General features: G+C 38.4%; 2 long non-coding RNA genes across 6 annotated transcripts in view; one reads left to right on the plus strand and one right to left on the minus strand.

Moving 5' to 3' along the window:
• Positions 1 to 16,120, plus strand: part of LOC145961027 (uncharacterized) — a 117,741-nt gene extending 101,621 nt beyond the window's left edge. For 2 of the 4 annotated variants that reach the window (XR_014435534.1, XR_014435540.1), the window contains exons 4-5: positions 8,348 to 8,520; positions 15,359 to 16,120. This is a non-coding gene — a long non-coding RNA (uncharacterized LOC145961027). Of the gene's footprint in view, positions 1 to 8,347; positions 8,521 to 9,111; positions 9,500 to 15,358 lie in introns of those variants that run through there. The other 2 variants (XR_014435541.1, XR_014435535.1) reach the window with 2 other exon arrangements.
• Positions 1 to 23,833, minus strand: part of LOC145961028 (uncharacterized) — a 121,021-nt gene that overhangs the window by 82,026 nt on the left and 15,162 nt on the right. For both annotated transcript variants that reach the window (XR_014435542.1, XR_014435543.1), the window contains exon 3: positions 9,434 to 9,496. This is a non-coding gene — a long non-coding RNA (uncharacterized LOC145961028). The remainder of the gene's footprint in view (positions 1 to 9,433; positions 9,497 to 23,833) is intronic.

Consider the following 23,833-nt stretch of genomic DNA (forward strand, 5'->3'; position numbering starts at 1 on the left):
GAGCCGTGCAATATTACGAATTATTTTGTGATGTATTATAATCACGCAAGGGTAAGAAAAATAAAAAAATAGCCATAATTATGTAGTCTAAACTTTTACGACTGCTGAGATTCCGTTTATTATCGTTGGTATCATAAATAATATCAAAGAAATTACAAATAGATCGTTAAAGCTTTATGTAATGTTATTTTATGTCATAATCATTACCTCGCAAATCAGCATCTTTTGGCTACTTTTATGACATTTTTTAAGATTATACAAAATTATTATGGCATCTTTGATATAAACATAATATTACAATACATGCACTAACAATAATAATCTTGATTTGTGCAATAATTCTATCTATCATAGTTGGCTATATAATAATGATTAATAAAATGAGATAAAGAAATTTAAAGATTGAATGTTACATTATGTAGATCAGATCATCGAAAAATCTCAATTGTTAATAATAATTGTTTAACAATAATAAACACGATATATCAATAAAAGAGAATTTCAACGGGTTTGAATGTACCTACATGACTCTCTGTGTGAAAATCGTACAATTTCATTTTATGGACTAAATCAACAAGTCAAATTGTGTACGTAAAAATCGACAATCGAGCGAACGTTTAGTTTTTCCCGTCGGAGGTGTACGTGTCAATCATCAATTCCTATCCCTTTTTTATCAATAATATTTTCACCATGACGAAGAGAAACGTGATTTCGCACGAAGCGTGACAGCACGGGCTTTACTAACCGGCTTCGAACAATCCATAGAGCGGATTATTTTTTACTATAGTGAAGAAAGCGTTCGGCTGGGAAAAAATAACATCGAGAACGCGAGATAAAAGCAGTTAATCACGTTTCTTCGAGCATGGAAATACTGTAAGTTTTTTTTGCAGTATTACATAGGATTTACCTATCTATTTATATAGCATTTATTTACTTATTAGTTTGAGGATATATAATTAAATATAATTACTTTTCAGTACTTTCATTAATTATTCATTTAATACGTTAATAAGATTATTTCTAAGTCACTTGTTTTTAATCCGGAATGGCGACATTCCGAGAGAAAAAAATTTATTCGAATTTGATCGAACTTTTGGATTTCAAAAGCATCCGAATATTTTCAGTGCTCTTCGTTATTAAACATTCATATTGCAAATTAACGCTGCTAAAAGTTATTTAAATTATTCAAATATAATTATTCGCTTTGATACATACGGAGTACAAAGGTAATATCATTGCTATACAGTCTCACCGGATATTATCTCTCGAAAAAAAACCTCGGTTATAATAGTGCGTCACGAATAATTTATTGAAAAAAATTGAAAAGAGGACAAAGAGATAATGTAAATTAATATATTTTTTTTATATCACACTATTAACGTTTCAAAGTATAGTTTGATTCAAGTTTCCTTAAATCAAATATAAGCTCTTATTTAGAAACGCGCGTAGAATGATGGCAAGTACAATGTCGGCCATATTCACAGAGTTTTCAGACGCTTTGTGCGTGAGACAGCTCGCTATCAAAGTCTAGCACTCTTATCTCTACACATACGTCACGACCTGAAAGAGCGTCGCGGATGAATAGCATCCGTAGAGTTTTGAAGGCCCTCCGAAGGGCCGAAGGGACGCGCTTAAAGGCGCCGTGTCTGCCTTGGTGATGTTATATCTGTAAAGGTCTCGGGCGAGAAAGCTTACGCGAGGATCTAAATTTACCGTTGAATTAACAACCAGCAGAAACTTTTGACGAATTCGCCAAGTTCGAGAACTGTGTTGTTAAAGTCTACCTGGCTTGCAATTAAGCATCGAGTAATTAAAATCATGATATTCGATGCTCAGATAGAAATAAGAGACGTATCGACTTAATCGATTTTATAATATAAATCTTGTACTTTTCATTTCTATTTTCTCTAAATATTAATCAATAACGATAAATCAATGGCGAGCAACATGTTTCGCATCGATTGAGTAAACATTATGCGGTTGAATGAAACGTTAGAATATCGATAATGACGTTAGTGAATCGTTAAAATAGAATTGCTGTCAATCAGAAAACTATAATAACGTTAATGAAAATATCGGGCAACGCGTTCTCTGCGAAAACATTTTTTACTCCACCTAATATTATTGGCGGATAGACAATTTACATGAGCGAAAGTTACGTCGTTGTAAAACTCGTTAAATTTAAAAAAAAAAACGGTTCAACCCAGTAAAAAATGTGTTATCGATCAAACGGTGCTGATGGTTGGGGAACGTGCGACTGCACGGATACCCGGAAGATCTGGTGCCTGGTACAATTGGCTTAATGTATAATCATCACAGGAAAATCACTACCCGATGGATTCGCCCCTGCGATGGCTTTCGCAACGTGCGTTTAATGAAAGGGTGTCCACCGAGTTGCCGGCGCAGGAAGTCGTCTATCACCATAAAATCTTCCGGAGTAGTGGTTAAAGGTACGATTCCGAGAACTAGAAGCGCAGTCGGGACTCGTACATTTCCGCGAAACTTTACATATAGAATGACGATATGCAAATTAAATAATAATGTTGATTAACAGAATCTATGCCATTTCAAATTTCGTAGTCTTGCGTTCTTGCTCTCTTCTGTCTTTAGATAGATTTAGGTGATTTTAAGAGTGACTTTGACATTCACATATACGTGATAATTGAAACAAAAAACCCATGAAAATGTTGTAATTTGTTGATCACGATAGGTTGGCGAACGAGCGCCTGGCTTGTCGATTTATCCAGGCTTATTATTTCAACGGAGCGTGATACTTTAACGAATTCCAATGAAACGCAACGAGACAATATCGATAGAATTGTGTCCGTTATAGCAAAATCTGCAAGAGTCGAGGATGGAAACCAATAAATCCAACATATCGGCGGGTTCGACCGCGTCCGCGAAAAATATTTTATTTTCATGCGAAAACCTACCAGCGTCCCCCGATATTTTTCGGCGCGCGATCGTAAACAACTTTCAAAGCGCGAATTGGCATCGAAATTGCATGCCGGCGACATGCGAGTAGGTTGCGAGAAACAAATGTTCATTTATTATTATCTATCAATGCGCCATTGTCCGCGTGTCGAACATTTTGTCGAAAAAAAATATTATTATTGACTGAGTATTACACAAATTTCTTTCAAAGACATATTTTCACATTGCAACTAAATTTGATTCGTAACATCGCGAATTATAAATGCGAACAAATTCATATCGCAAAATTGAAAGGAATATAAAAAGTCAAATTGACAAATTTCGACAGAAATGTACATCGTTTTGTCATGAACTGGTTCCGTTCGCACCCATCTTTAATAGGTACCGCATTTAAAGGCGTCGAGATCTCCATGTGTTTTGCCGACCCATAACGCACCTAGTCAGCGAGATCGTCGTTAAAGCGAAACAATGGGCATTCGGATTACGTCCAATTCATTTATCACGTGCTTTCGAGAGCGAGGCGGCAGAATGAGAGGAAAAAAATAGAAAACAGCGTGACCCGCGCTCGGTGGCGAGTCCGGCAAAAAGAGACATTGCCAAGAAATTAATTCCACGGTTAACCGTCTGTGAGCCATTACACGACCTGCAATTCGCGGGTTTTGCCATCCGGAATAAGTTATCGTCTCGCAAGCTTCGACGACGAGTATCGAAAGATATCATTTTTTGTCTAAGAAACTCGCCATTATAAACAATATTCCGCTTTATCAATCCTCTGATGATGAAAACTGAGACATTTGCCACGACTAATGATATCAGTCGCGATTTGCTCCCCCTCTCTTTTATCATAACTTATTTCTTTCGATAAGTCGAAAAAAAGTCAATATATCCGTTAGGGAAGATTCCTCGCACAGGAAAGAAAGATCCCTCTGCTTCTTTTGTCGCAAATATGAAGAAACGGATACAATGTCTTTAATTATAAATCCGAGGAAAACATCAATCTCGCGGTTTCTCCTTGCTCCGCAATATTGCGTCTCGGGCAAGCACTTAATAACGAGGCTGCGGCATCCGGGAGGCGTTGCGACTGAAAATGCAGGTGGGTTTACTCCTTAAACGTGCCAGTCTTGATAAGCGCCGAATTAGCGGCGCCACATCGGGGATCTCGGCAATTAGTCAGGGGGCACGGACGTGCCAAAAAGCCCGGTAAACTCGTGCCATGGCCCCGCGAACTTCGCGACGACTTCGCGCGTAAATCAGCGGTGTCCGGGCGACGTTCCGTTTTAGCGAGACACCCGGTACACATACCGTACTTGCCGGGGTTTACTGCGCGGGGTGAGTTACTTGCGGGATTAATATCCCTATCTTCTATTCGTTCGCATTCAACCCCTTTCGAACGCGCACATACGGTCGGCGCGTTACGTGCCGGGGATAATGCGTGAGTGTGCGTGTATGTGTATATATCTGTATAATAGAACGGTATTTCCACCCTCCCGTATAGTCGGTAACACTGTTGCTGCGTCGGCAGCACGCCTTCGATTTATGACTTTGTATATATTATTTCGACAGTTCTCTCTCTCTCTCTCTTCCTCCATCTCTTTTTCTATCTGTCTGCCTACCTTCCCCTGCCATTTGGCCGATATTATTTCTCTCTCCGTTTCTCTCTTATTCTCCAACCCCTAACCTTTCTCTTTCCTTCGTATCATTCTCTGTTTGAGTCAATCGCATCTATCATTTATTCCTTCTCTGTCGCGCGTCAGACGACTGTTTTCTGAAAATCGATAATCGTCTACCAAACGACGGAAATGCTTAATCGTCCGCATGCAATTTGCATTGCGATAGATATTTTTCCCAATACTCGCGGAAACTTGGGCATACATTCTCTAACGGTTCGATCAATAGAGAGGAGAACATTTTATTTCTGTCTATCCTTTTTTATCAATTTTTTGAAAAAGTGAAATTGAAAATATAATCATCTCTTAATTACTAATGAATTAATTATAAAACGAATCAGCTGATACATCTTTTCTTAATTCTAACGTAATTCCACCACATATTCTGTCAAAGTCAAATATTAATTTGACATAAAGATTTGAAATTAATTGTATAAATTTGATATTGAATAAAATTTGTATTAATTAATTGTATAAACTTGATATTGTATAAAATTTATTTTTCAATATTCGATTATTACAAGAGATCAGTGATTAAATCTGTAAATATATTTTATCTCTCAATCTTATCTATAGAAAATGAAAGAGAGGTTCGAAATGTGCAGTTTTACGCAGTGTTTATTTGTTGAAAACTAATCTCACCAATTTCAACGTTGGATTTTACTGTGTCCTCACAATAAGTCACAAATTATCCGCGGCTCTTTCCTTTTCATGTGGATTAAACTCCGGCAACAAACAGTCGCTACTGCCGTTCACGCGCGCGCACCGTACTAATCCCGAATTCAAGGATGAACGTTGATGCTAGGAATTCCGGAAGTACCGGGATTTAACAGCGTTTCGAGAGTTTCGGTTGTGCGAGAACGTTTTTGATGCACGTTTAACCGCCGCGGCACGCCAGTGGTAGTTAAGTGGTTTAGGACGCAATCTGCTGTGTTCCAACAATTTATAAACTATGTTATAAACGGCGAATCTAATGCTATTCTTAGGATTCATTCAAGCGGATTTACTGAGGTAATTTGATTGATGCTTTTATGTACGCGGTCAGAAAAATAAAATTTTTATCGATTTGAAAGTTGAAAATAGATATCCATAACTTGGAGACATTTGAAATAAGTTTCTCATATATGTATTTAAAAGAAACGCAAAATTGTAAATTAAAAATTTATGTTAATCTGGAATAAATTCATCGCGCAACTTTTTCTCATAATTATTGCTTTAAGTATCACTGCAAATACGCTCTATCGTGAATGGTGCATTAATTGCATTATTAATTGAGTCTCAAGTGCAGGAACAGTTCAAACTTTGTAAATAGATTACTTTAGTCGGGGTGCCGCATCATTCGGTTTAGGATAAATTTGTTAAAATTGAATTTGCGTGTTAAGCGGTGTAACGCAGAAATCGCTTGTCGCACAGGTTTAATCCTATACGAGGAAAGGCAAAGTGTATGTTATCATAATGAATTCCGTAACTCTCCGTGAAATCCCTTATATCCCTCACATACCTTCTCTAAATTCACACGTGTCGGGTAATTTCACCAAAGCTTCGCATATTTACCTTACAATATTAAATATTATGTATATGCAATTTGCATATACATTGATTTTTAAGCATATTCATGCATCTATCGCGTCGTGCTGTACATTAGAAATGATCGCAACAATTCTTGAATAAAAAAGGATATATATGGCACTTTTCATCTCTCCTCTGTCGTTCCATATAGGAAGTGTAAGAGGATATTCGTTCGAAGCTGCTTCTGTTAAAACAACACTCTCAAGTACTCGAGATACTAGGGAAGAATATCGATATCGATATTGGCTTCGGGGTGCCAATCTCAACTATCATTAAAACGAGGGAAAAAAAGAGATCTATGATTATTACAATTTATTAGCTTTAGCTTTAGCACAAATATATAAATTATGCAAAAATCACTACAGGAAATGTTTCGATTTTTTCATATGATTGTATGATATCGATAAAATGTATTGGTCTTGTTTTTCAGTTTATAAATATTTGAAAAAAAAATTTGATTCGAAAATATACAGAGATACAGTCAATTTAATGTGAGCTCTCTTTATCGATAAATTTGCTTAATTAAAAATTAAAGGAACTTGTTTTAAAGTCTAATACACAGATTTCGCATTTTACTATAGACATACACTCTCATCTTATTATCTTTTCAATCAGACAGACTCGTTCTTTAATTAGACGAGATGTATAATTCCTTTCACGTTAAGTGCAAGTGAAGTAGAAGTAAGCACGATGCAATACGTATTATTGACAAGAACACTTGCTCAATTTCCCGATCACGTAAAAGAGGACCGCTTAATTTCTCACAGAAAGGAAGCTAAGAGGTTTCCTTCGATTCTCAAGTGCCATAGGTATCCATGACGACGCGATGATAGTGTCTTCCAGTCCTCGACATCAAAGAGTCTGTCGAGTATTAGTGACAGAAATCGAAGCCAGTTCAGTGGAGGAAAGATGGTCGGTTGGATAGATTGAGATACGTAACCACCCCTTTTCTCAATTCCTCTCTTCCTCATCGGACCGCGGAGGAAACAAGAAATCAGGATAAACGGACGCGAAACAGGGAAGGTGATAGCACCCCTTGAGCTATTGATCAACGACGACGAGGTACTGACAACACGTCCTCTTAATTAAACCCTCTGGGAATACGAGACGAACGTCTACATGGGCGAGAATACAGGGTCATTCACGGGTATCCTACGAAACCGTCGTCATCGAAGACGAGCGCGGAGGATGGTTAGACGTTTCAAGTTTGCCACAACCTTTTGCCGGAACGAAGTACTCAAAGCCCTCAGGTGGTTCGAAAGATCGGAACATTAATAACTTAGCCGTTCCGACGATTGGCGGCCGAGAGCTTTTTTTCTGCATTTTTTCTTTTCTGATTTGCTTCCTGTCCTTGTGCTTCGTGCGCTTCTAAAGTTTGAACAATCTTCAGAGTTGAAACGACGCGGTACGACAATCTCTTAACGTCCTTTGTCAGAACGAGCTGTCAAATGCAAAGATCATGTCAACGGATATCCGGCGGAGTTCGCCGTCCATTTTCGCACAAGTTTGCATCCAGGATACTTCGCGAGCTAGAGACAATTGGCTGACAATGAGACGCATCTCCTTTGCTGGTGACTGGATTTAATATTAACGAGCGCAACGTACCGACTATTAAAAGTGCTCTCTCGCCACCCTTAATTATACAAGTTTAACGTCTCTTCCACTCATGCCTTCTAATTCTATTCCTCTTGCTAACTCTATCCTCCCGTCATGCCGTGGTCGCACTCGAGCGAAAGTTTCAGCTGAGTCTCGGCCTGCTCGAAGTAAAGTAATGCGAAAGGGACTGGAAATCCGACAAATTCTCATGACACGATACCGACCAATGTGTCTAATGTTGATACTATTTTAAGATTCAATTTAAGATTTGTGTCTTTTTATTAAAATGAAACTTGTTGCAACATATATACATATGAAAATCAGAATCCATACTAGACTAAAATCGCACATTGTCATGGCAAATTTTTTATTACGTAATAAAAAATTCTAATTATATGTATAGCACTAATATAGAAATATAAAAGTAAAATAAATTTATTATTTGTATCGACCGATATTAAAGCAATTACCAACGACATCAAAGATTTTCTCGGAAATTCCGAGAACATCTTTCGAAGCAGTAAGTAGTTTCGTGCTTCGAGGGAGATTGAAGGAGTGACGTACGTTTCTACAACGTATAGGATATGGCGTGGGAGGAAGAGGGCAAGGCTTCGAGACTCGTTCGTCGAATAATTAGCGACAGTAGCAAGAGGAACGGTTTATTAGCGCGGAAAACGCCGAACACCGCTGGGGCAAATATTCTCGCTACGCGATACCGTCGTGGGAGGAACGTGGGCGGTGAACTAAACTTCCGGTAGGTATCCAATCCTCATTTCGAGCAAATGGCTGCGCATCCTACTGTGAATCTTAATATTAACGCTACATCGATGTTGACACTGCGCGCAGAGCCATATTTCATGTATTTGTGAAAAGGAGTCTTCGAGATACGATATGAAAGCGATATCTGCTTAAGCGAAATTAATTTCTCTTTTTCTTTTTTTTACACAGAAACTAGAAATAATTGCGATCTTATTTGATATTCTGATTTTTTATCATAATATTATTTTACAAACAAATTGTTGCTTTTTTCATTGATCGTCATTAATCTCGGAATCATCGATATTCTAAGGATGATATATTTTTTATTCTTCAATATTATTGAATTTTGTTCACGCTTCAAATGATGAGAATGTGAAGAATTCTACTAGAAAAACTTTTGATCGTTTCGAAAAGATGTATCTTTCGCGTCACGGTTTTCTAACAGTTCCTTTTCGTATCTGAGAAAAGGAATCGTGCTCTGTGTAAGAGTGGACAGTAAATTCCAAGCAATAACTGTTCCTCGCTCGCTCAACCCTTTGCCCGAGGCTAACGCCGGAAGCGCACACTCACTCTCGACGCATTTCAGACGTTCACCATCCATAACTTCAAAGAATACGTGGAACGTTGCGATATGGCTAACCGGAGAGTTCTGTAAACAGCACGATGCTGTTCCACGGAAACGGAACTGCCTGATGTCAGCAGAATAGTAAGAATTAAAAAGTTATTGCAAGCTTCATAGAGAAAAAGAAAATAAAAGGAGAGATGTACAAAGCGGATTTCTAAAAAAAAACCATCCACTAATCGCTGCAGAAAAACAAATCTTGCAGAATCGTGTACACAGCAAAAAAAACTGTAGAATTAAAACCGTAAAAAAAATTCATCTGTTCTATTTACAAAATGCAACTCACCTTATTCATCCCATTGTAACGTCGGACACTTGTTTTTGCAGTCAAACACTCGCGAAATTCAGCCTGGAAAAGAAAGAACGAAAATTATATTTCTACACGCGTATCTCGCTTTCATTTCTAATTGTTCAATAATTTTCATGTTTATAAATTAAACACGATACATAGCCAGTATGAATTTCAATATAAATCACGCTCCGCAATTAGAAACTCGAAAGAACGTCGAAGGCGAGATGGGAGGTGACCCATTAAAAAGCCATATATCCCGATGCTCTCGTCGCGGCACGATGAAAGGGTAAATTTCATAAAACTTGCTTCTTCCCAGCCCTTACTTCGCCGGCGTCCGAGCTGCCGGTGGCAACTCCGAATGAATTTTACATGAATCCGTTTCCCCGATGGGCCGCGCGCGCGGCAAAGTTAATAGTGACAAAAAGAACTTTGCCGCTCGACCTGCTCGTTAAAAGAAAAGCACTCGATTCGCCAGCCTCCCGTTTCAACCATGGTCTTTGGCTTCTCTCGCGTCCCCGCATCTGTTTCGCGGATGTGAAAATAAATTCAATTTTCGGGCTTATATCCTTCGGATTTTGCTTTATATCACGCACGTTCGGGGAAACGTGTGAAGATAACGAATGAAAGGATCTCTAAATTTCCGTCAAGTGAAAGCTCCTCTCGATGACGGTCGCGTATCTTTGAGATAATCTTCATCTATGCCCTTCTATCACCGTTCTTCGACCTCCACCTTTCTCTTCACCCTTCCAATGTCCTCCACCCTCTTGTCATGCTGTCGAGAAGGATGGTTTCTACTGGCAACTCTCTCTAGACACGAAGGGTAAGACTCCCTATCGGCAATCAGACGATTCTGGCAGATGATTCGCCCTTCACGAAAGGTTTTGATATTGATCTAAGTCCTCGCAGAGCGGCCGGCGATAGCGAGGTAGAGAAGATATGTGTTTCTTCGGAACTGTTGGAGAGGGACTTCGATAATGCTTTTTCTATCTTCTAATTCTTCTAGCTTTGGAAGCTTTCTCTTGCAACTTTTTTCTTATTCTTTATCCAGCGCGATAATCTAAGATATATTTCGCTCATATTAAGCTCATTATTTAAGTCTTTACAAATTTTCTCTACTAAAATGTGAATCATGTTTAACAACTATATTTATTTAACTTTACCAAGGAACGGCCAAGTGCGCAAAAAAAAGTAAGAAGGCGGCAAACTAAGAATTTGAAAGCTTAATAACGAAACTTGGCGAGGTACTTCGCTGCATGGAAACTTCCACGAAAGTAGACTCATGAATTCGGTCGGTTCAATTCCAGCTTGGGCAGACGGACCAACTCGATCGAGATTCTTTCCCTCTCTATCTCCATCTCTGTCTCTCTCTCTCTGTTTCTTAATATTGCACACTCTCAAAACAGTTTTCCTGGGTATTCAACAACTGCACGACTTCATCGAATATTGGCGCACGACAATTTCGGGTGATTTGTGTCTATTTTATTACACCTCGCTGAATCGCCAATTCTCGTGAGTATCGATTGACGTTCCCAATTTACAGAGCTACCCGGAAATATCCGCTCGTCTCTCATTTCCCCGTATAAAAACATGATTTATTGTACGGATCGTAGCTTTCGACAATTAAGCGCATCGTTAACTTCCTTCTCGAGATATATCGGAAAATATATAATAAATAATACAATATGTCTCTCATTATTAAAATTGATAAGAATAAAAAAATAGAAATAGAAATACAATTCACATTATCCCCTTTTAGGAATATAAGAAGAAAAGTTTTTAACAAAATGTGAAAAGGCATACATGTAAAATAGCTTGAATATGAAATCGAACATTACTATATATCAAACTTGCGTATTTTTTCTCTAGCTATAATTTCATTAATCTAATTCTGAGAATAAAAAGCATTCGAATTGCCTAATTTATATTATAATGATAATTAAGTGAACAGAATCAAATTGTTTTTATAATTCATAAATAAGAATTATATAATATCTGTTTCACAATTAATTAATTTTGAACAAGTATCGATTAAAATAAGTGCAAGTACGAGAAATAACAGATTTATACGATGGCAGTAAGAAGAGCTAAACAAAACGAACAAGAAAACTAGCGGAAACGTCGTTGAGACTATTTCGCGTATAACGGGTGTCAGAAAATGGCCGTTACTCGCCGCAGACTAACCAGATCGAAGTAATCCAGAGAATCCAGGGTACGGACCGATACCTCGATATTTAGAGTTATTGCCGGATCGCGGAAAGTTCCGTTCCGGGCTTGTAATCGATGTAACGCCCGCCGCTTTATTACCTCGGTCCATTAACCATCGCTCGGTTTGTGTGTACACACCTCGATAGTAATGAGAAAACGGACGGCATACTGTGCAAGTAGGATGGGTTAAATTTGGTGTCGCAATTACGTCATTGTGGACATTTAAATGTATTTCTATCATGGAGCAAGTCTCGTAAGATAACAATCTTTAGGTCACGCGTAAAATAATTATTACGAGTATCAATCATTATTATGAGTACCGCGAGAGTACATTGTAAATTTTTTTTTCTGTTCTTTAAGTTAAACTCATGAATTGCGTAATTACGAGGGAAATAAGCTTAACGCAAGCTATAAAAAATAAACGGTATATAAAATGTTTATAAATATTCATGGAAAGAATGGAAAATGGAAAATATCAGAGTTTAACGCGATGTAGGGAACAAAAATATGATTGCGATGTAGGGAATGAAACTATCGAATATGGAGGAAGAGAATTTTCATATTTTCTTGAACGAATTAAAAAAAAGCTCAATGCAGTGTAAATTCGTGCAACGCATAAATAAAAAAAAACTCTGAAATGTTTAAAACGGGAATATAAAAACTTTAGAATGTTTGGAATGTTTGAATTAAAAATACAATCGTCAGCGGGAAATTTATATAGGACCGTGAGAATGCTCCATCGGTTGAACGTCGTGTGTAACATTATCTTGTGTATCTTTACCACTGTGCTGCGTTAATTAAATGGCGATATGTACATTCGTTTTGTTCGAGATCAAAGAAAATTCGAGGTGTTGAGAGAAGAAAAGAAGAAGATACTTTCGAGTCTTTGACTCCACTTTGCTGTTCCTGTCGGACAGGAATAGCAAAATGAGCATAATGGCGGGGGTGGACTAGCAGCAGCAGCAGCAGCAGCAGCAGCTTGGGATAATAGAGCCACTCGGCATTACGAATGAAGTAATTTATTTTACTTCACCTGCGATCCTTATCGTAGTGCCGTGCTTATTTAAGCGGCCTTCGTTCCAATAAAGAGCAACGAGGGAAAAAGAGAGAGGGGTAGTTTCTCGGCGAGCGGTTCGGGAGCGGTTCTGGTCGATGGAAACGAGGATGCTCGGCGAATCGCATCGTCCACACCCTCCGTCGTTCTTCGTCGATCTATTTACTGATCGCGTTTGTTTAATCTATCCCGTTCGCAGATTCAACGTAGTTTTACTACTGAATTCTACGTGATGATGCTGATCTAACCGCGTGACTAACTCATACACGTCTCTCTCTAATTATGGCTAACCCCGCCTAGTTATAATAGCAATGTAATTATATGACTGTCCGATCGTTCCCTCCGTTCTTCGTATTGTAATTTGATAATAATCATCCCAGTGCTGCTGTTACATTATTATCGGTATTCCCTTGTTCCTCGATCGACCGTGTCTGTGGTTTTCCCCGGGGACAAGCTATTTTCCTCGAAACATATTTATTCCATCGAATGAAAGTCCAATACACTGTTGATATATGCGTACGTAGTTGCTTCTCCGAATATTATTCCACGTAGATATATTCCCGCATTCATATAGTTCGATGTCGATCGATACCGAAGATCTTAATCTTCGGATTTGTTTACGCTCCACGTTATATATTGCTAATAGCTACACCTGCAATTTAACAAACAATTTACAGCAAATAGGATCAATTTCATATTATTCTGATATGATACATACATTTTAATTTATAATGTCACCGTCAACAAGCTCCGTCAACATTCTATTGACAATACTAATCTTGCATTTTATTATTAAATCAAAGTATGTTTATTTTATAATTATATTTCGTTTTTTTAACAGCCATTGTAATCTATCTTCAATTCATAGCGACATGAGATTAAGACATCAAGATACTATCCCGAAGTTAAGTCTAATAAGACTGTTCTGTGCGCGCTGTATGTCTTTTGTCTGACCATATCAGTACGCTATACTACTTAGTCTCCCGCGCGCCGTGTCTGATCTTAAGTGTCCACTGTTCATTGCGACACCTCACGACTTATAATTTACGCGTCGCATTCATCATGGTCATTACGTGACCAGAGCTTATTTCCGCATTTTCTTTCGTCATAGAGACGGCAGACAATTAACAGGGAAACCGCTTACCCTTTAACAGTGGCAAGGAAACATTGCGGTTAATAGCGTCAGATAAAGACATCCAACGGATAGCTCATTCCTCGCGTGACCGACCGTCTCTGTCTCTCTCTCTCTCTCTTGCCTTCTCTCTTTCCCCGACTATATTTCGCGTACATAAGCGTCCCACATAACGAGTTTCTTTTTTTACAGAAACGTACAAAGAGCCGCGTGGCAACTGTCACGCGAGCAACCGAGCGACAACATGTGACGCAAAAATACATCCTGAACGCTTTTAATATTTTCCGATATATCGCATGTGTGTTGCGAATGTAGTGGTGACATCTTGACTTGCGTAAAGGTTGGCGTCGCACGGCTACGCGAAAACGTATTTATACAATCTGTGTGTCGTCCTAGCACGTATTATATATGTAGCGAATAAAAGTCACGACAGTTTACTTGTTATAGCTACTAGGAAGGAAGTTTGCGTGGCGACTGACGTAACCGTATAACTGTTACGGCGTAGAAGTGACATGCCCTCTGTGATCGTAACTATGATTTATTTCCGTTATTTTTCTACATTGTAACAAACTACTTTTTCGATTCGTGCGTCTCTTTTTCTTGCATCTTGGCGACTCGCCGTTCTGCGTGAAAATCTTTCAGCTCGTGCGAAAACTTATCTTATCGAATTTAGAAACTGTGATTGTACTTATAGCTGCTGTATCGCGCTACGTCGTATCCTAGGAAGTAGTTTACGTCTTCTAAGGTTATAATATCAAGTTATCGTGCAATATGACTGGCGTCTCAAGAATAGTAGCGTTTGATGTTGACGTCGTTGACACTCCTAGCAAAGTATCCACGAATGCGAGGAAAATTTCTATTTACTAGCAAATAGCCAATAGCAGAAGATCAATATTAGCGCACGGCAAATATTGCCGACTGTCGCAATCATCGGTCACGAAAAGTCTTGATGTACGTACGGTAGCATGCGGTGACAGATTGCGCGCGTTCCAATTACGTCCCCGTATATAACGTATCAATTTATGATTCGCAAATGCGACAACCGACGTAAATACGCCTGTATCGTTAAGCATTTTGCCTGCGATCTGACCAATCCTTTTCAGGTTAATAACTTTGCGTAAGTATCGTGTAATTATCGTGTAATTATCGCGAATTTATTACCACGCCATGCATGATGTTGCGAGCGCGTATATACAAATTGCATAAGTGATGTAATCATGTTACAGGCCTATCATGCAAACGCTAATATATCTTCTAAACCTCACAAAGATTATTGCGACGTTTGTTTTCCGAATGGCTTATATAACGCGATACGTCACGGAAAAAAATCTTAATGTCACCGATATTGCATGATGGATCGTTGTAATATATATATAACAAATGAAACGTCAGGTCATTAAATATATATTGTGTGTCTACGATTTTATTAAATTTTACGGCCACGCTGCGAGTAACGATGACGTAACGTTACTTGCGTCCAGTTCGTGTTCCGATTACAAGTTCCTGTTACAACAATTTTTGCCCGCAGGAAATGGAGGACAGCGAAACGGATATTTAGGCAAGCAGGAGCAGAGATTTATCCCACTTTAACGGCGGAAGGGAAACGCGTGACAAGGGAGCAGTCAACGACCAAGCCGATATAATTCAAATCTGGTATCTCGGCGTCGCCGGCAGGAGCAACGTCGTGCATTACAATATCGTACATAATGCCGACGAAAAAAAGCTCGACGAATACGCGACGCGGTCCCGTCGTAATATAAATCATCGAGAGCGGCGACGACGCTCTCTGGGTGTTACCCAGATAAACCACGCGCGGATGGATTCATCGACCTTTGACATGAGACCGACCTAAGGCTGTGAATGCGCCATAAGGCTACAGCAGATTACATTTGGTGGGAGAAGAAAAAAGAGGAAAAGGATTTTGGGAATCTATCCGTTTCAGGATAACTATCCACTAGTTGTACGTAGTGTGTATATCGTAACACTAGCGATCCATGTATCAAGTCCAAGGCAGAGAAAGATCCCTTTTATCGCACGAAGGACGCGAATCCTCGCATTTGCTCTAAAATCACCTTTCTCATCCTTACTCGACTACCTTCAAGCGCGGTTAAATCTTCTATCTCCGGATGAAAATCGCATGTGCGTGTGCATTATGCGAGTGTACGTGCTTTATGACGAGCTTGCAGTCATGCAACGGAGATTAACTAGGGTAGCGCGCAACAGCCCGACGATATTAGAGGCGTTTGACGAAGGCGACGCAGGGTAAACGGAAGTCGAAGGCGGATTGGTATGGGTGGTGTGGGTGGGAAGTCGAACGATAACATTCGGGAGCGCGGCGAGATAACGTAATGTCGGTAATGGCTCGTAGGATCGGGGCTAACAACCCGTAAGAAACGACCCCTTCGATCCGAAACAGCCGTCCTGCCCGTCGCTCGCAAATGGCCGGACGGAGACGCGATTTGGCTCCTCGTTTCAATTGATTCGAAACGCGTTGGTCGCCATAAATAACACATCTATCGCCGATGGGAGGAGTGAAAAGGGGCGGATAGTTAATGATTGTACCTTATCGATGCCGTTCTTCCACGGAAACTTAGAAAATCACGCGATTGTGTCTAAAGAAAAGTTTTAATATAGAATTGCAATTACATATATTGAGAACGATAACGAGATGAGAACAAATATTATTGAATATTAAATAAAATTGGTAAAAGCATTTGTGTGTGTCGATATCATCTACAATATTAATACTGGAAATTCCAGCTCTTCAACATACATATATTATATTCTCAATTTGATCGCTATTTCGCAAATGAGATTCAATTAAAAACTGCCGATTGATATTGAGCTTTCCGTACGAAATAGATGATCGAAATTTATTATAATTATTCTCATTATTTAAAAGAACATTGTTCTTGGCATTTGCAAAATTACAATGATAATGACTAAACTATTTTTGGTAATACATCACATAAAATTTATTGAAATATGAACGCCGCTCTAAATTGATTTGCGCATCGCGATAATTACACGTGGTATATACGTGTATCAGAAATGAAATGTATTAATAATGAGCAATCCCTTCTGGACGATCAATAACCTCATATCGTACCACTTTTCGTTTAAATATATCAAATGTCAAATGTAATGCTTATAATCATCACATGACTCGATGAAAAGATGGATGTCGTTACGGTCGTGTATAAAAAAAGTGACCTGCTTTGAAACCCGCGAAACATCGATTTTTAAGATAGCAGTTTATCAGTCAGTCATTAGGCGAGTTATCTCCTAAATGATGTCCTTTATCTACCGATTTACCTCCTTTAGTATATTAAGATTCTAGTGGTTAAAAAAAAAAATTATTACGCGACGCACGCCACGACATAAATTTATGACACTAAATCTCAGGTCGACCCTAATGTATTAACGGTTAAGCATAATAAATAGGAAGTTACTTTGCTACATTTTCTCTCCTGCATTGTACATTCCTTTTTCTCCGACGTAATCATATTTGCGTCGCAAAAAGAGTCTCTGTTACAGTTAAGGAGCGTGGATGGATGAAAAGAAAGCCGGATCTCCCCCGTTAGCGAAACAGAAGATTAAAATGGAGTTTATAGAGCCCTGAGGACGGTAACGTATTAAAATCTACAGCGCTTGCAAACGAGAAGATGCATCAAAGAAATCGCGTGCTTATCGATTGAACGGAAAAGAAAAAAATGTTTAATAACTGCACGTCAGTGGTGCGCCAGAAGAAAGACAGAATAATTGAATCTTTAAAAGAGTTTCATCATAGATTTAATCTTACGAGAGTGAATACTTCTCGATTGTAAATTTTCAAAAAGTATCAGAAATAATCACTTGTATATCATATTTCAGTATATTAAAAATTTATTCCTTATTTTTAGAACATTTGGAATAAGAAAAAAAATTATTGTTTTAATCTACAAATATATCAGATATTTTTCATTAAAGTTCCATCTTCCTCTAAATACGAAAATGCGTTCTTCTCTTTAATAAATAATTCCAACGAATTATTCTCAATTCACAAATATTGCGTAATATATAGTATTTCTATCTTTATTATCGATTTTCAAACAATCACGCAATTTTGAATGGAAACCTCGACTCGGATTTATTTGTTGCAATTAATCTTTGCATATTTGACGGCCTCGAGTCAGAATCCTTTATCACATACTGCATTCACATTGAGGCAGCATTTAGCATTACAGATTGCATCACTTAGACATTAGGCATAGCTCGAAACACTGCCATCTCTCCCTGACCAATCCCTGCATATATGTATATATATGCATATGTACAATATATGCGACGCATCGACCGAACGGACTCGCATTGATGCGCAAATGTTGATATTCCGTTCATCTTGAGTAATTAGAACGGATGGCGCGGCATCTTCTTGCTCCATCGCATAGCAAGGCTTACATAATGATTATTGATGCTGAGATGGGGAGAGATCAACGATCGTTCTTCACCGTAGGCGTCTTACCCTAATTACGTTACTCCCTGATTAATTAGTCACTTGAATATAGTCGAAAATTTATCTTTCGAATACAAACTTTAATACGCTGAACTTTAATATTTATAGTATCAACGCACGCGTTAAGATGCTTGAAATATTATATTATTATAATATATTTTTATTATATTATTATAATATATTATATACCATCTCTCGTCAAACTTTTCTTTCAAATGAAGTCAATCCTTCAAACTTCTCTGCAATACTATTCATTCTTTAATAATGTATTTTTGAGATTAGATTAAAATTTACACCACTGCGCGTTACATGAGCATCAGAGAATCGTCATGCCAACGCCCATCAAATCCAAGGCAGATACGAATTGCTCCTCCTACGCCCGGGGATACGACGGTAAGCGATCACCGGCTGTCATAAATCAGATTGCGAAACTCGGCGAACGATATCCGTTGCGATGCCGTTACGAAGCGTGGAAGTAGTACGACATCCGGTCGTCGAAATCGGAACATCTCGTAATACTACGTGCTGACGGACTGACTTCGTATGTACGATCAATCTCAATTTATGGAAGAACGCGATACGTATCTTTGAGAATCTTCGAGATAAGAGGAATCATCTCGATAGAAGGATAAAACCTCACCCACGTCGTCTCTCCGTAGCACACACTTTAATAGAGAAAAAAATTTGCGATATATAAAATTTATAAAAATTCTAACTCACATATTGCGACAATCATCTGGCGATATTTGCAAAAAATGCAACAGATTCGAAAACTCAACTAATAAACTTGAAAACGTATTTATTAAAAAATTTCTTAGAAAAAGAATGTGTAGAAATTAATCAATACATAAAATATAAAGAAGAGATATGCAAAATAGAGAAAAATAAAAATTATAAATAAGAATAAAAAGCTCTAAATTTTATCTCAATTAGTTAATCATCAATTATTTAAATCTATACAAGAAATCTGCTTTTTAACACGTTACATAGAATATCGATAAATATTAAATAAATTAAAGTCTGGCACATTAGTTGACGTGTTTCGATGAAGCTAAAAAAATTAGACGGTAAAAAAATGTAAAAAAAATATCGCAGGGAATATCGGGAATAGCTGGTCGATAAGAATAATAAATTTAGTTACTTTACGCGAGGTTGTATTCATTGTCTCGCGCGATAAAATGCTGTTGCCAGCAGCATGTAAAAGGAACGCGCGCACGGACAATGATAAATTACGGCGAGAAGGACGATGGAATATATCGCATTAGTGCGTAACAAAAACGCTCTGATGTTCGGAAATACAGGCAGAAGATGCTGCTGGTTTTATCACGCCTGTCGTCGCTGTTATCGTTATTTCGCCGGATATTTCGTAACTCCATCTCATCCGTTATCAAATGCATACTCGTAAAAAAAAAAAAAAGCGGTGGCTTTATACGATATATATAGCTATGGAATACCTAAGCTCTCACATGACACTGCTGCGTCAATGAAGCGAATTCCAACCCTCTACGAGGCACTTTCTTCTGACCTGTCCAAAAAGCGCGGTCAGGGATAAACGGACCGCTACGAAAGAGTCGAAGGTAAATGGTCCCCATTGTACATTTAAACGTCCTCCATCGCTGTGGCTCTCACCCTTTTGTATGCCATGTTACCCTCTCGCGCCGTTCTTCGCGATTATTCAGCGATGACAAACGAGTGTCCCATCTTGCGGGGCTCGCACCCTCGTCCACCATGCCTTTCTTATCTACGATAACTCTAGCTCACGAGCTACTCACACCATGCGCCCGGACAACGTACTCCTTATTTTTGTCTTTCGCAAGACAAATTGCGGGAAAACGCTGCGAATTACATCGGCAAGAAAAGAGGTGGCTAGAATCGGAAGAGATATTTTAATGATTTAAGTAACGAGAAACGAAACTAGTATTTTAATTCAGTTGGTGCGGAAAATTATAGTCGAAAATTGTAAAAAATTATATCATATTTTATTGATGTATCAATACCGTACATTAATTATTTCTTAATTAGTTCACTAATTAATTAGTCATTCTTATGAAAGATTTAATAAAAGTACCTCCCATGTCATCATGTAATTTTAATTTATATCAAGCGGTTATATTTCATTATTCATCTCGACGCAATTATTCTTTGTCGACGATAGGGTAAGCAATATTGATCAAAGTCGAAATTCAGCAGGTAATGTACAATCATGCATTTTCGTGCCCGAATAGGTAGATACTACTATACAAATGTAGATGAATAGATTTAACAATGAAATAGTGGAGGACGCGCCAATTTAATTGCACCGTTTGATTGTACTTGTAAGCTTGCCACCCTCACCTTACGCAGCTTATATATATCGACGTGTTTTCGGCCACGCGCGTTGCCATAAGCCAATATCGATCCGAACCGCCTAGTCGGACACGCGAAGCATTTGTGAAATTTAAGGGATAATTTTACTGGGTCAGCTGATCGATAATATCGTAATTTAGAAAATTCAGAATAGTATAAAATTAAAGTCATATTAAATCGTTAAAATACAATAGATAAATTATTATACGCGAAACATCTTTCAACTTTACTACAATTCCACTATCACTAAATGAAGCTTTTAACTACATGTCGCTTAGCCTCGTAATAGCAGTCTGTAAACACCAAGCACCGTGCATCGCCTATAATTACGTCTAGTTTGTGTTCCCGCAGATTAACGCAAATAGCGCGTATACGCTTTATTCCTTATCTGCATAAACCTCTTTAAGAGAAATAGACAACAATGAGAGAAGAGATTTGTAAAATAAAAAAGATATCAAGTTACAAAAAAGATATCAAGTTACAAAAAAGAAGAGATTTGTAAAATAAAAAAAATATCAAGTTACACAAAAAATTTGCTTTCAAATTATAATTTTTTATTATACTGCGTTTCACATACACACAGCACGACGTAATTGCGCTTTATAGAGCAGAATAAAAAAAGCCTTAAAATTGCGACGATATCCTCTTTTCATCTGCGTTCGTTATTGACGATAGAATCTCTAGGTTTCAGCTTTTTAGAAAATAACAATCTAAAATTGATATGGTCGTTCGGTTCCGAGCATAATCTTGATGCGACTATTTTTGGCACGATAACGCGCGTAGGAGAAAAAAAATAGCACGAGAAAAGAAAAAATAGAAGTAGAAATAACGAAAGTAATTCTAGATTATCGATTTTCGCAAAGCTGTTATATGTCGCGAAACGATATTGGCTTGAGACTTTATTAGATTTTTTTAAGTGTAAAAATACGAACGTGAAACGACAGAAATTTTGCCATAATTGACACAAATTGGTGATATGTCTTTTTCTCGAATCCTTTTTATAAAGTACAAATCGATAAAAATCACGACTAATAATTCCTAAAAATTCCTGTTTTACAAACTGTTTTAAAACGTTTATAAAATATTCAGCATATATCACATGCTACGACATTGAGCGACAAATTATAAATGCAATTAAAAGAAGAGCAAGTACTCTAATGAAGAGAAAATGATTGGTCGCAAAACAACCGTACACGGAAATGGAACGAAATGACTTCTGCTTGGTGGATGTAGTCGCTTTTTTTCTTTGTTTCTGCCGCGAGCAGAAAGTCATATCTCGTCGCGGCTCGGTATGCGAGGAAGGAGGCGGGAAAGAAAGCGACTCGCTTTTTACGCGAACGATGAAGGGTGTGCCGTCGTAGCCCGTTGTACAGGAGACGGCGGCGAAGTGACAAATTACTCGAGTTTATCCGCAGCCCTCGTTTTTAAGGGGCGCGCATTCCACCTCGGAAATCAAGCGGCGTTGAGCGTTGGGCTCGAAGACACCCTCACCCCTCCCCTTCCGAGAATTTCTCGTCCGTCTATCCATCATATAAACCTGCGGCGACAATGCTTACAACATCCTTCCGTCACGTCGCGTCGTCAAGGAGCTCTCTCGTCCAAAGCTCAGGATCACTTTGCTGTCTCCGCCCAAAAGTTTATGAAGCATTCACAGTGTCTGACTCCTCCACCTCTTTTCACCGACTATCGTTTTCTGACGAAAAAAATTGCTCTCTGAATTTGATTTTCTCTCGAAATGTTTGATGAGAAGAGATGGCAATATATTTTATATATGCAAATAATATTGAATAATAATATAAATATTTAATAAATAAATAAATAATGAATAAATAATGAAATAAATAAATAAATAAGAAATGTTTTAATTTTTGACAATATAAATATTTGTAAGTTTATCCATATTTGGTTATTAAATAAATTTAAATCGAATTATAAATGTCAAAAATTAGAACATTTCTTAACGCTAAACACGCTAATTGCGTAATTTAACATTATAATGAAGTGAAATCGTTAGTTAGTTATTAAGTCAAATACCAAAGTCAAATACAATTCACGATATCCAATTAAGACTGTTATATCAACCGACTTAAATAAATTTACTCCTGGCAAAGTACACAGTAAACGTCCTTATACTGATTATTCGGTAGAAGTTGGGCAGCTTATGCTGCGGTTTATTCGGAGTTTATTCCGTTTCTGAAAACGGTGGTCGCATTCTACGAACGTTTCGGGAAGTCGCACTTTCGGTGTAGGATCTAATGTTAGTGCAGCGCGATAGCGATCTATGAGCATGGAAATCGCGACGATTGGATCCGCAGTCGTCCTGGCGCCATCCTTGTTCGCCGACGACGATCGATTCGGCTCTATCGTTATCCCGGACTACGACGGAGTTTAATACCGCGCGCCAGTTTAAGGGAAACGAAAGTTTTGTAAAGTTTTGGGACGTGTCACGTGCAGTGATTTACAGTGATCTACGGTTGAGGCAAAAGTTCTTACGATCGTGTGACATGATTACTCTCACGGTAGACGGAGCATCCGAGGAAAGTAGCCTTATCGGGGCAACGATAAGTTGTTCCCGTTCGTCTGAAGGGGATCGTGCATATTTGAGAGGGTCGGCCGAATGATAAGACGAAAGGAAATTTTAGTTTTTCGCAACTTGAAACGGTTGACTTGAAAAACACGCAGTTAAGAGATATATGGATGATGGAGAAAGTTATAATTTTCTTTGAGTATCCTTTTAAAGGGTCACGACGCGCCTCCCGCTGCTTCTTCGCTTGAAACTTTAGCGGTAATTTGAATTTACAATTGACCCGGTGACTGCCCTCGTCGCGGTCGGCGACCAATATCTCGAGTTACACATGAATATTAAAGACCATTTCTTAACCCGCTTGCACGTAACCTGAGATACTTCGTGCCTCCGGTAGTTGAATTCTCAAAAACGGCGGGCCATCGATGACGACGACGAGGAGTATCGATATACGTGTATCCCTATTTCCATTTTACGTACACGCGGAAGTTACTCGAGATCCGCTTACGTTAAGAGCCTCTCTCAAGCGAAGCATCATCCAGAAACACGAGCGGAAGATACATCCGAAATACCATCTACGTCGATAATCGGTCGTAAATAAGAAGGAGGCGGCGCAATAAAATCAAATTAATCTCGTC

The sequence above is a fragment of the Camponotus vicinus genome, unplaced genomic scaffold, assembly GCF_025532165.1.
Source record: "Camponotus vicinus isolate PSW18456_S1 unplaced genomic scaffold, iyCamVici1.0 SCAF_10, whole genome shotgun sequence".
Classification (NCBI taxonomy): domain Eukaryota; kingdom Metazoa; phylum Arthropoda; class Insecta; order Hymenoptera; family Formicidae; genus Camponotus; species Camponotus vicinus.